This window comes from Oncorhynchus gorbuscha, unplaced genomic scaffold, assembly GCF_021184085.1.
Source record: "Oncorhynchus gorbuscha isolate QuinsamMale2020 ecotype Even-year unplaced genomic scaffold, OgorEven_v1.0 Un_scaffold_50:::fragment_2:::debris, whole genome shotgun sequence".
In the NCBI taxonomy this organism is placed as follows: Eukaryota; Metazoa; Chordata; class Actinopteri; order Salmoniformes; family Salmonidae; genus Oncorhynchus; species Oncorhynchus gorbuscha.
This window is the reverse complement of record NW_025745331.1, coordinates 80530-92209: the sequence shown is the minus strand read 5'-3', so window position 1 is coordinate 92209 and position 11680 is coordinate 80530. Positions and strand designations below refer to the sequence as shown.

At 43.3% G+C, this 11680-nt stretch overlaps 2 long non-coding RNA genes across 2 annotated transcripts; one reads left to right on the top strand and one right to left on the bottom strand.

Annotated features, from left to right (window-relative positions):
• Positions 1-4150: 4150 nt before the first annotated feature.
• Positions 4151-10098, top strand: LOC124018402. The gene is made up of 4 exons (XR_006835617.1): positions 4151-4278; positions 9078-9246; positions 9334-9395; positions 9594-10098. It is a non-coding gene; the product is annotated as an uncharacterized LOC124018402 (long non-coding RNA).
• Positions 8177-8736, bottom strand: LOC124018403. Its single transcript, XR_006835618.1, has 2 exons — positions 8651-8736; positions 8177-8344 (listed from the first exon to the last, which is right to left on the bottom strand). It is a non-coding gene; the product is annotated as an uncharacterized LOC124018403 (long non-coding RNA).
• Positions 10099-11680: the final 1582 nt, after the last annotated feature.

The following is an 11680-nucleotide window of genomic DNA, read 5'->3' as shown; positions in this document are numbered from 1 at the left end:
TCTCCAAAACTCTTGAACGTGCCGTCCTTGGCCAGCTCTCCCGCTATCTCTCTCAGAATGACCTTCTTGATCCAAATCAGTCAGGTTTCAAGACTAGTCATTCAACTGAGACTGCTCTTCTCTGTATCATGGAGGCGCTCCGCACTGCTAAAGCTAACTCTCTCTCCTCTGCTCTCATCCTTCTAGACCTATCGGCTGCCTTCGATACTGTGAACCATCAGATCCTCCTCTCCACCCTCTCCGAGTTGGGCATCTCCGGCGCGGCCCACGCTTGGATTGCGTCCTACCTGACAGGTCGCTCCTACCAGGTGGCGTGGCGAGAATCTGTCTCCTCACCACGCTCTCTCACCACTGGTGTCCCACAGGGCTCTGTTCTAGGCCCTCTCCTATTCTCGCTATACACCAAGTCACTTGGCTCTGTCATAACCTCACATGGTCTCTCCTATCATTGCTATGCAGACGACACACAATTAATCTTCTCCTTTCCCCCTTCTGATGACCAGGTGGCGAATCGCATCTCTGCATGTCTGGCAGACATATCAGTGTGGATGACGGATCACCACCTCAAGCGGAACCTCGGCAAGACGGAGCTGCTCTTCCTCCCGGGGAAGGACTGCCCGTTCCATGATCTCGCCATCACGGTTGACAACTCCATTGTGTCCTCCTCCTAGAGCGCTAAGAACCTTGGCGTGATCCTGGACAACACCCTGTCATTCTCAACTAACATCAAGGCGGTGGCCCGTTCCTGTAGGTTCACGCTCTACAACATCCGCAGAGTACGACCCTGCCTCACACAGGAAGCGGCGCAGGTCCTAATCCAGGCACTTGTCATCTCCCGTCTGGATTACTGCAACTCGCTGTTGGCTGGGCTCCCTGCCTGTGCCATTAAACCCCTACAACTCATCCAGAACGCTGCAACCTGTCTGGTGTTCAACCTTCCCAAGTTCTCTCACGTCACCCCGCTCTCTCCACTGGCTTCCAGTTGAAGCTCGCATCCGCTACAAGACCATGGTGCTTGCCTACGGAGCTGTGAGGGGAACGGCACCTCAGTACCTCCAGGCTCTGATCAGGCCCTACACCCAAACAAGGGCACTGCGTTCATCCACCTCTGGCCTGCTCGCCTCCCTACCACTGAGGAAGTACAGTTCCCGCTCAGCCCAGTCAAAACTGTTCGCTGCTCTGGCCCCCCCAATGGTGGAACAAACTCCATCACGACGCCAGGACAGCGGAGTCAATCACCACCTTCCGGAGACACCTGAAACCCCACCTCTTTAAGGAATACCTAGGATAGGATAAAGTAATCCTTCTCACCCCCCCCCCCCTTAAAATACTTAGATGCACTATTGTAAAGTGGTTGTTCCACTGGATGTCATAAGGTGAATGCACCAATTTGTAAGTCGCTCTGGATAAGAGCGTCTGCTAAATGACTTAAATGTAAATGTAAATGTACTCTGAATGGGGATCATACTTAGGCAGCCCTTTTTCCCATCATTAGGTTGTGGGATCTTGTTTTCTGTTTAGTTTCTGTAGCCTGACAGAACTGTGCGTTTTCGTTTTTTTGACTTTGTTATTTTGTTTGGTGTCATCAATAAAGATACGATGTACGCCCACCACGCTGCGCCTTGGTTTCCTTCAAAAAACGAGAGATGTTACAGCTAGGGAGAAGTGCAGGTTTGAACTAATTAAACAACAAAGAATATGATCTACATTGTCATTCTCTGTGTGTTAAATAAAAACTGTTTAATGTGAAACTACAGTAACTCAAAGCTAAAAAAATATATAAAGAAAGCAGTCCAATGTTATTTGTTACCATGACTTTACTGCAAATGACACTCAAGTCTCAAGAAAAAAACAATACACTAATATTACAGTTAGCCATGACAGCCTTTATAATGCAACACTTATGAGCACACACATCTAAATATTGCACTTGGGAAAAAAACATCTTAAAAACCCTTGGATGCAATGCTGGTCAAAATTACCCTTCCTAATGTTTTTATTTGCTGTATTAACCCCCCCCAAAATGTCATCATCTAATATTCCAGGAAATCCTTAAATAATGTGTCTTTAATGTTCTAACATCCTAGTTTTGTTTTTTAATTTCTTATTTTTTAAGTAAAAATAGTTTTTGCATCACTACCCCAAGTTTTCAAATGTAAGGTCAAATATGACCCGTATGTATTTCCCAAGGAATTCACTGCATTGTGTCGTCAAATTGACCTTTCTTTTTTGCTACAAAAATAAAATCCAAGTAATTAATATAATATTTATTAAATATCTTGTTTTTAATGTTCATTAATCACAGTTTTCATTTCTCCTTCTTAACTAATTGAGTAATAAGAGTTTCATTAGGAGGCTCATAAGAATGTTGCCAGATATACAACCAAAATGGTTTTACAGATGCCAATCTGAGGTATCCAATTCAGATGACACAGACTACAGTTGAAGTCGGAAGCTTACATACAACTTAGGCAAATACATTTAAACTCAGTTTTTCACAATTCCTGACATTTAATCCTAGTAAAATTCCCTGTCTTAGGTCAGTTAGGATCACCACTTTATTATAAGAATGTGAAATGTCAGAATAATAGAGAATTATTTATTTCAGTTTTCATCACATTCCCAGTGGGTCAGAAGTTTACATACACTCAATTAGTATTTGGCAGCATTGCCTTTAAATTGTTTAACTTGGGTCAAATGTTTTGGGTAGGCTTCCACAAGCTTCCCACAATAAGTTGGGTGAATTTTGGCCCATTCCTCCTTACAGAGCTGATGTAACTGAGTCAGGTTTGTAGGCCTCCTTGCTCGCACATGCTTTTTCAGTTCTGTCCACAAATTTGGAATTGGAAGTATGCGTGGGGTCATTGTCCACTTGGAAGTCCCTAAGCTTTAACTTCCTGACTGATGTCTTGAGATGTTGCTTCAATATATCCACATAATTGTCCTACCTCATGATGCCATCTATTTTGTGAAGTGCACCAGTCCCTCCTCGCAGCAAAACACCCCCACAACAGGATGATGCCACCCCTGTGCTTCACGGTAGGGATGATATTCTTCGGCTTGCAAGCCTCCCCCTTTTTCCTCCAAACATAACGATGGTCATTATTATATTTACTGTGGACATAGATACTTTTGTACATGTTTCCTCCAGCATCTTTACAAGGTATTTTGCTGTTGTTCTGGGATTGATTTGCACTTTTCGCACTAAATTACGTTCATCTCTAGGAGACACCGCTTATCCTTCCTGAGCGGTATGACGTCTGCGTGGTCCCATGGTGTTAATACTTGCGTACTATTATTTGTACAGATGAATGTGGTACCTTCGGGCATTTGGAAATTGCTCCAAAGGATGAACCAGACTTGTGGAGGTCTACAATTTTTTCTGAGATCTTGGCTGATTTCTTTAGATTTTCCCATGATGTCAAGCAAAGAGGCACTGAGTTTGAAGGTAGGCCTTGAAATCCATCCACAAGTACACCTCCAATAGACTCAAATGATGTCAATTAGCCTATCAGACGCTTCTAAAGCCATGACATCATTTTCGGGAATTTTCCAAGCTGTTTAAAGGCACAGTCAACTTAGTGTATGTAAACTTCTGACCCACTGGAATTGTGATACAGTAAATTAAGTGAAATAATCTGTCTGTAAACAATTGTTGAAACAATTACTTGTGGCATGTACAAAGTAGATGTCCTAACTGACTTGCCAAAAAGATAGTTTGTTAACAAGAAATTTGTGGAGTGGTTGAAAAACAAGTTTTAATGACTCCAACCTAACATGCTGACCAGACCGGACACGTCTCCTGCGCGAGCACTGAGCGTCTGAGTTGCCAAGGGCTAAAATAGAACTCCTTTCTATTGCTGTTGCAGATCATGCTGAAAGTCCTGCCTCTCCAATCTCCTCATTGGTTTATAGAAGCAGGTACCCACGTGCCATCTCCTCATGGGTTATACCCACGTGGGTGACTGAAAGACGAACTGCAAGGTACAAACTCCAGTCCAGTTGGTGGCGAAATTCACCTTAAATTGGTTGCTAACCGCCATATCAAGTCTGGAAGTTCCGACCTCCCAATAATTCATTGGATCTCACAACAAACATACGTCCCCTACTTCCTGTAAACAAAAGCCAACTTGGGTGCTTGAAAGATGGACGAGGAGAGATTTTTCATCGAAGTAGAGAAGTACTCACTTTTATATGACTCGTCTTAAAAATTCTACAAGGATCCAACTAATAAAAATGCGTTATGGAGAGAGATTGCAAAGACCATGCACATTTCAGGTAAAGTATAACAACCCAATGTTCATCCTTATAAAACAAACTAGCTAGCGTTAGCTGAATGTAAATGCCATGTGTGCTGTATGCTTTTATAATACAGAAATGGTGGAATTGTACAATAGTTTTAAAGTGTATAATGAATACACAAAACAAATGAAGATATCAAAGTTGAACTTACTGTCTCATGTTGATAAACTACACACACACACTCACACAGTGCATCTAAGTAGGCCTAGCTACAACCATTCTGTCCTGAAAGTCAATTCTGCCTTCCACAGAGGTTAAATATTTAGTCAACTTTTCTCTGACAGAAACTGCCTCCCGACCTGCTCTGTTGGCCTGGATGGCTATGCCTCTCATGCCTTGCCTCACACCTGCCCCACCCTGCTGTAGCCACATTTCCACATCGCAAGGCCTTGTGAGGAAGTTGTGGAGGATGCACATTGCAACCACTAGGATATCAACCTTGCTTGGCAGTAGTTTTATTTTTTGGTAGAGGATCCTCCATCTGACCGCAAGGATCCCGAATGCCTTCTCTGCTGTCATTCTAGCTCGACAGAGACGATAGTTGAAGATTTCTTTCTCACAGCTGATGTTATGCCAGGCATATGGCCTCATCAGGTAGGGCTTTAGTGGGAAGGCAGCGTCCCCCACCATTGTGTATGGTATATTTCCTAAATCTTCACCCCCAAGCAGAAAGGTATCTTGGGGCACCTGCAGGGTTTTTGATGCCATTGCCCTTCCAAGTGGAGAGTTGGCATAGACTTCTCCGTCACTCTTTCTCCCAAAATCCCCCACTTGAATAGCTGTGAAGAGGTAATTGGCATCCACAAGGGCGAGTAACACCACAGAGAAGGTTCCCTTATAATAAAAAAACATCTCCCTGAGTTTGGTTGTTTGGTTATCATGATATGTTTTCCATCAATCGATCCCAAACAATTGGGAAAGTCCCATTTTTCATGAAACTCTTGAGAAGTTTATCTCCAGGCTTCCTCAGTGGGTCGTGGCAGATGGATCGCCAGCATCTTCCTCTCTATGGCCTCACAGGTCTCCATAATGCACTGTGACACTGTCTCGAATCCAAGACGATAGGTGAAGGCCAGGCTGCAAATAGAGTCTCCAGATGCCAAATACCTTTTTTTCAGCTCAAGAGGAGAGGCAACCTCAGCCTTGAAAATGCTGATTCGCCTCAGCCACAACCTATGGAACTCGATGACGCTGAAGACGACATGGTGTCCCTGAGCCATGACCCTGTGCTTCAGATACCTGAACAACAGTCAAGACCAACCACTACAGGCACAGCTCAAGACTGTCAGCCAAGAAAAAGAAAACAGAAAGTCAACTATCAAGATGTGGATGAAGAGCTGCTTGCATTTGTCAGGAAGCCAATCCCTTCTGGTGTTACCTCAGAGGAGGAGGCATGTTCACTGTTCACATGCCTTGATGTGACTGTTAATGTCACCTACATGTTCACCATGCCTTGATGTGACTGTTAATGTCACCTACATGTTCACCATGCCTTGATGTGACTGTTAATGTCACCTACAACAGGTAAACCACGCCTTTATGGGACTGTTAATATCACCTACAACAGGTGCACCATGCCATGTTGTGACTATTTGTCACCTTGAATAATAATAAGTAAAAGACTAAACAAAGAACAGTGTGTCTTACGTACCTTGAGTATAATGAAGACACTATAACTGGTAATCTGCTTCCTAGATGTAATGGAACAAAGGCATACATCTGTGGAGCATCATGATCACAAGCTTGCTGGAGTTTCTTTACATCCATGCACCTGCTTACACAATACAACCTTTTCCAATAACTAACCTTAGAGTGACAGCTAGTCTTTGCTTAGGCTCTATTGGGGTCCTGTAGTTGGTCGTCTGCTTGGTGAGGTCTGTGCCAACAAAAAACAGAAGAGTCTCCATCTCTTCTGCACTCATCCGGAAGTATCGGTGATGTCGGGCAGGGTCCAAGAGCAGCTCCTGGACAAGGTGGTAGTATTGCCCATGCTACCTTCTCCTCCTTCCCTGTGTGCCTCAATAATACAAGGGCGACCAACTTCTGTTTTAGTAGGTGGTGTCTGTTAATCCATGCCGTTTCGAAAAGCATAAAGTATTGTTTATTTTAAGTTGTATAATATTACAGTTTCTTATTTCATGGGCTTTTATTCAGTAAATTGCATTGTTTATATCTCATACCAGAGTGGTTTGGTTGTAAGGTGAAAGAGACTGGATAATTACAGTAATCAGCCTGCCATCATGTATATTATTGGCATAATGGAGTCACTCCTCAATAATGGAGTCACTCCTCAATTGCGGTGAAATCAGAAGAATCAAAATACATTTCAACAGGGTCACTGGAAAATGCAGGCAAGAAAAGGAGCTAAAAACAGCATTCCGCCCCCAAAATAATATAGTTGGTTCAGAGTTTGCTTTGATATTTGAACCTGTGTTTTGTGATCGCGTGTGGTGTTGGGGGGACAAAATCAATTTGCGCACGCACGCACTTGCGCGGCCGGTTTGGGTTCCGTGTAAGTGTATGGAAACTTCCGACTTCAACTGTATGTGCCTGTGGGTCTAGTTGGAGTTGCACCTGGTAGTCCAGCTGTCCTAGATGATTCTACAGATGTGGAGGACTCCTCAGAGTGAAAACCAGTCAAATAGACTGAGTAAAACAGGGTCTTACTGGACTGAACCCCCCCAATAAAGGCAGGACCAGAAGCCATAACATCCTGAGGAGCTGCCCAGGGCCTGCTCCAGGGTCAACAGTTATGTCACCAAAAATTGCCTGAGAACTGTTCATTAGTGACAACGGCATTGAGGAGGTCCTAAAGAGTACACATTTAGAAGGACAAATAATAGTAACAGCAAAAGGGACAGAGTGGCAAGAGGTCAACAAAAGAGGTACTAAAGGCCTTTATTGGCATGGAAAAAAGGTGGGATGTCTCCACAGGAGCTATTTGTGGATCCAATGTATAAGGCCACCAGGTCGGTCAGAAGATATAAGGATATCTGTCGCTACCTGAGGCTTGATGACAAGAGGAACAGAGTGTTCAGAGAGGCAACGAACCACCTGGCAGCCTTCCGGTATGTGTGGGACATTTTCCTAGAAAACTGTAGAGGAAGGTTCATCCCCAGCGACTGAGCCACAGTGGATGTTTAGCTTTCCTACAGACGTGACGCTTGACATTCCATCCAAAGAGTTCAATCTTGGTTTCATCAGAACAGAGACTTGTTTCTCATGGTCTGGGAGTCCTTTAGGTGCATTTTGGCAAATTCCAAGTGGGCTGTCATCTGCCTGTGGACATCTGTTCTACAATGTGCAGCAGAGCATGATACCCTTTGTTGGCACAATTGATCTCTTTCAGGCAGAGAGTACACCTGGCATACCTCTTTTTATCCACTGAGAGGGAAAGTGTGTGGCGTTTCTTTCACCTCTATTAGCATCCAGCATAAGCCAGGCCCAGCTCCAGCCACACTTGAACGCTGAATCCACTTGTTTAACAAGCAACGCCTCATTTTCACCTAATTCTCTCATTCTGAAAATTAACCAAATACTGTCGAGGGAAAACATTAGTTCACAGATAGTAGTTAGTTAGTTCGTTAGCTAGTTAACATTTCACAGATTGTCAGGGTCCAGTAAGTTGAGGAATGGCAAAGAAGTCGTATAACGTTACCAATTAATACTATAGCGAATTGGTTAGGGAACTAACGTTAGCTCGCTGTCTGGCTTTATTAGCCAGCTAAGTTTCAAACAATAAACTCAATTATTTGATCAGCTAAGTTTGCTAATGTTGCTCAACATTTCTCTGGCTAACTAACGGATAATTCGATCCAGCTACAGTACTATATAGCAAGATACAATACTTGTTTCACCACACTTTCTCCCTCACCTCAAACTTTCCAAATGCCAGTTGTTTTTCGGTTACAACTCATGAAGTACGCTTCTTCATCTTATCACCCTGGTCAGCGTTATCTCACCTACCTCTTCGTTATCGTTCAGCGGACCCGCTGCTGTAACTGGCGAACTGCCTTTGCACCCTACTGCTCTCTTTCTGCAACTAGAAAATAGCCTTTATATCGGACGTTATAAACACACTTCAAACCGGCGTCAGTCTTGTTGTTATCGACGATATAACATTACTACCACTGTGTCGCAGTTTTTTACTAGTTGTCTTCAGGACTTGCCTCAAATTAATATTTATCGTGTACATCGAATTGTTAAATCAGCCTCCTTGACTCCAGCTAGCAATAATTAAAAGGGGTTCAATATGTATATAGGAAGCTACTTAGATAAGTATGTAGGTGAATAACGTTACCAAGTCAGTGACAGATATAACGTTAGCTAGCGACAACCATATATCTACCTGAGAACGTGTACATCGAATTGTTAAATCAGCCTCCTTGACTCCAGCTTGACAGGGGAGATTACCGTGAGGGCTGCCTGTCACAGGTCCATGAGGAAGAGTGATGGCTACTAGGGACCTTGTTAAACATCTCCTGTGGGACACTGTCATCATTGTCAAAATGTGTTGGAGACAGTGTCAACGTTTAATCTTATCAATAGATAGATATTAATGATGGGTCCCAATCCCAATTTAGAATTGCCCACAGGTTATTTGGTAAAGATCTGTTGATGCAGTGTTTGGTAATTGTGTTACTGAGACACACTGTATTCCTGTATAGTTAAATGAGCCCCTAGTTAAGAAGACCAGATACTGCTGTTTATTGTTATTTATGGGCCGCATCATTATTGTTTCTCACTTCAGTCTTTCATCACACTTATCTTCACAGATGGTGTTAAAGACGCCACTGCTCCTGTGTTGCAGGAAGTGCTGTGTGCAATCATCTGGTGGCCCTTCTTTACCAGACAGCGCACTACTCTCAACTAAACATTCCTGCTGCACCACCAGTTCACAGCTGCACAGACACAGAACAGCGTTGGCACGAGCCAAGAACACTTGTGAGTCTATCAATATCCATTAAAAAAATGCACCTGAAAAGTATTTAGCCTATGTAACAGTAAATCCTTGTTAATTATTGTGTGAAGCCAGGTCCGGTTGATGGGATAGAGTTCCGTAAACTTACTAACTCGTGTGCTGATGGAATAAGGTAAGTTGGAGGTTCCTAAAATGGAAACATTTTGAAAACATTTTTGTGATTTTAAAAAAATCTATAAATCTGTATATTTTAATCCATTTTATTTCAACTTTTGGGCTTGTGCTGTTTGTGGAAAAGTCTGTGTCTACTATGAGTCTGTGTCATAGTAATCTCTCCAACCTGATATTAATGTTTTAAAATGTTTTGCAGAAGTTGTCTCTACAAAGCACTCCATGGATATATGCCTGACATGGACCTTCTCCACGTCTCAGAAACATATGCCAACTTTTCTCCACTTACTTCCCCTCTTGTGACAACAATGGAAATGTCAGCTGATGTGCCCCTGGTTGAGTCCTCCTTTGGGCCAGTGCAAGCTGGCAGTGTGCTGTCCTATCAACTTCCACAGCCAAAGACCCGTGAAATTGTGAAAATTGCCGATGCCCCTTCTCCACTAATACTTCTGTTAGATGGCAACAGGCTTCAGTCTTCCCAGTGTGCTTACATCCTTAGCCATCAGGGGCAGTTCCAGGTCAAGGCATTAGAGACAACCTACGAGATGTCACACAAAGTCGAGGTTGCTACAAGGGAGCAGAGCAGCAGCCCGGAATGGCATCAGCTCAGGAAAATGAGAATAACATCCTCTCGTTTCCGAGAGGTTTGCCATGTCCGGGGAGAGACCTCAGCGGACCGCCGAGCTGAGCGGATGTTCAAGGGATCTGGTGTGGAGATGAAGAGGGGCTAGCCATGGAGCCAGTGGCTGTACAGGAGTACTGCACACTGAAGAATGTTAACTTCTTTCCATGTGGCTTCGTAGTGCACCCAGATGCTCCGTGGTTAGGATCTTCTCCAGATGAGATCATATTTGATCCCAGTGTGAGACCACACTTTGGACTCTTAGAGGTCAAGTGCCCAAATGTACAAAGTTATGTTGACTGCCTTTACCTGAAGATACAGAATGGAGAGCTGAAGTTGAAGAGATTTCATGCTTACTACTGGCAGGTGCAAGGTCAAATTCTTCTCACAGGTTGTAGCTGGTGTGACTTTGTCATCTGTGCACAGGAGGACATCCTAGTTGAAAGGATGTCTAAAGATCTACAGGTTTCAAAAAATATAAGAGAGAAGGTTTAACACTTTTATTTTTACCACTACTTGCAGAAGTGTCTCTCGCACCTGAATGGATCCCTGCATGGGTGCCAAGTTTAGTGGTTTCATGAAAATAAGTATTGATGTTCTTGTGAAGAAAACTGCAGTATAATATATTTGTTTAAAATAATGTATTTCAGCAAATGTTCAACAGTTCAGTAAATCAATTACACATCTCTAACATTGTATACAGTCTTGCATTCTGGCTATTCTGTGTTTACTTGATTTTTTTCCCCCACCCCTAAACTAATTACCTAATTAAAGCCAATACAAGCTCCACACAAACTGATATTCACTACAACACAAATGATTGATACATGTCGTAGATAAACAAATTATTATTTTGCTACTACCAAATAAACACATGTACATTTACACTGGCTTGGCCCATGCTCTGACCAAAGGTCCGTTTTGATAGTTGACCAACAGGCAAACAATTGGTTGATGCTGCCTGAGATGGTCAGGGGGGTGACTGTGTCAAACAGCTTGTGCTCCTTTACTCTGCGGATCATTCTTTCAACATGTACTCTCAGCCTGGCAATGGATTGGGTCTCCCTAACCTCATGCGCTGGCATCTGTGTGCGTCTTGACAGAAATGCTGGCCGGTAGACCTTGCACGGAACAATGTCATCTACGAGAAAGCCCTTATCCACCATAATGGCCAGTTTGATAAAATCCAGAAAATGATTCCATGGCTTTAGAAGCTTCTGATAGTCTAATTGACATCATTTGAGTCAATTGGAGGTGTATCTGTGGAAATATTTCAAGGCCTACCTTCAAACTCAGTGCCTCTTTGCTTGACTTCATGGGAAAATCAAAAGAAATCAGCCAAGATCTCAGAAGAAAAATTGTAGACCTCCATAAGTCTGGTTCATCCTTGGGAGCAATTTCCAAATGCCTGAAGGTACCACGTTCATCTGTACAAACAATAGTACGCAAGTATAAACAACCATGGGACCACGCAGCCGTCATACCGCTCAGGAAGGAAATGCGTTCTGTGAACGTACTTTGGTGTGAAAAGTGTAAATCAATCCCAGAACAACAGCAAAGGACCTTGTGAAGATGCTGGAGGAAACAGTTACAAAAGTATCTATACACATAGTAAACCGAGTCCTATATCGACATAACCTGAAAGGCCGCTCAGCAAGGAAGAT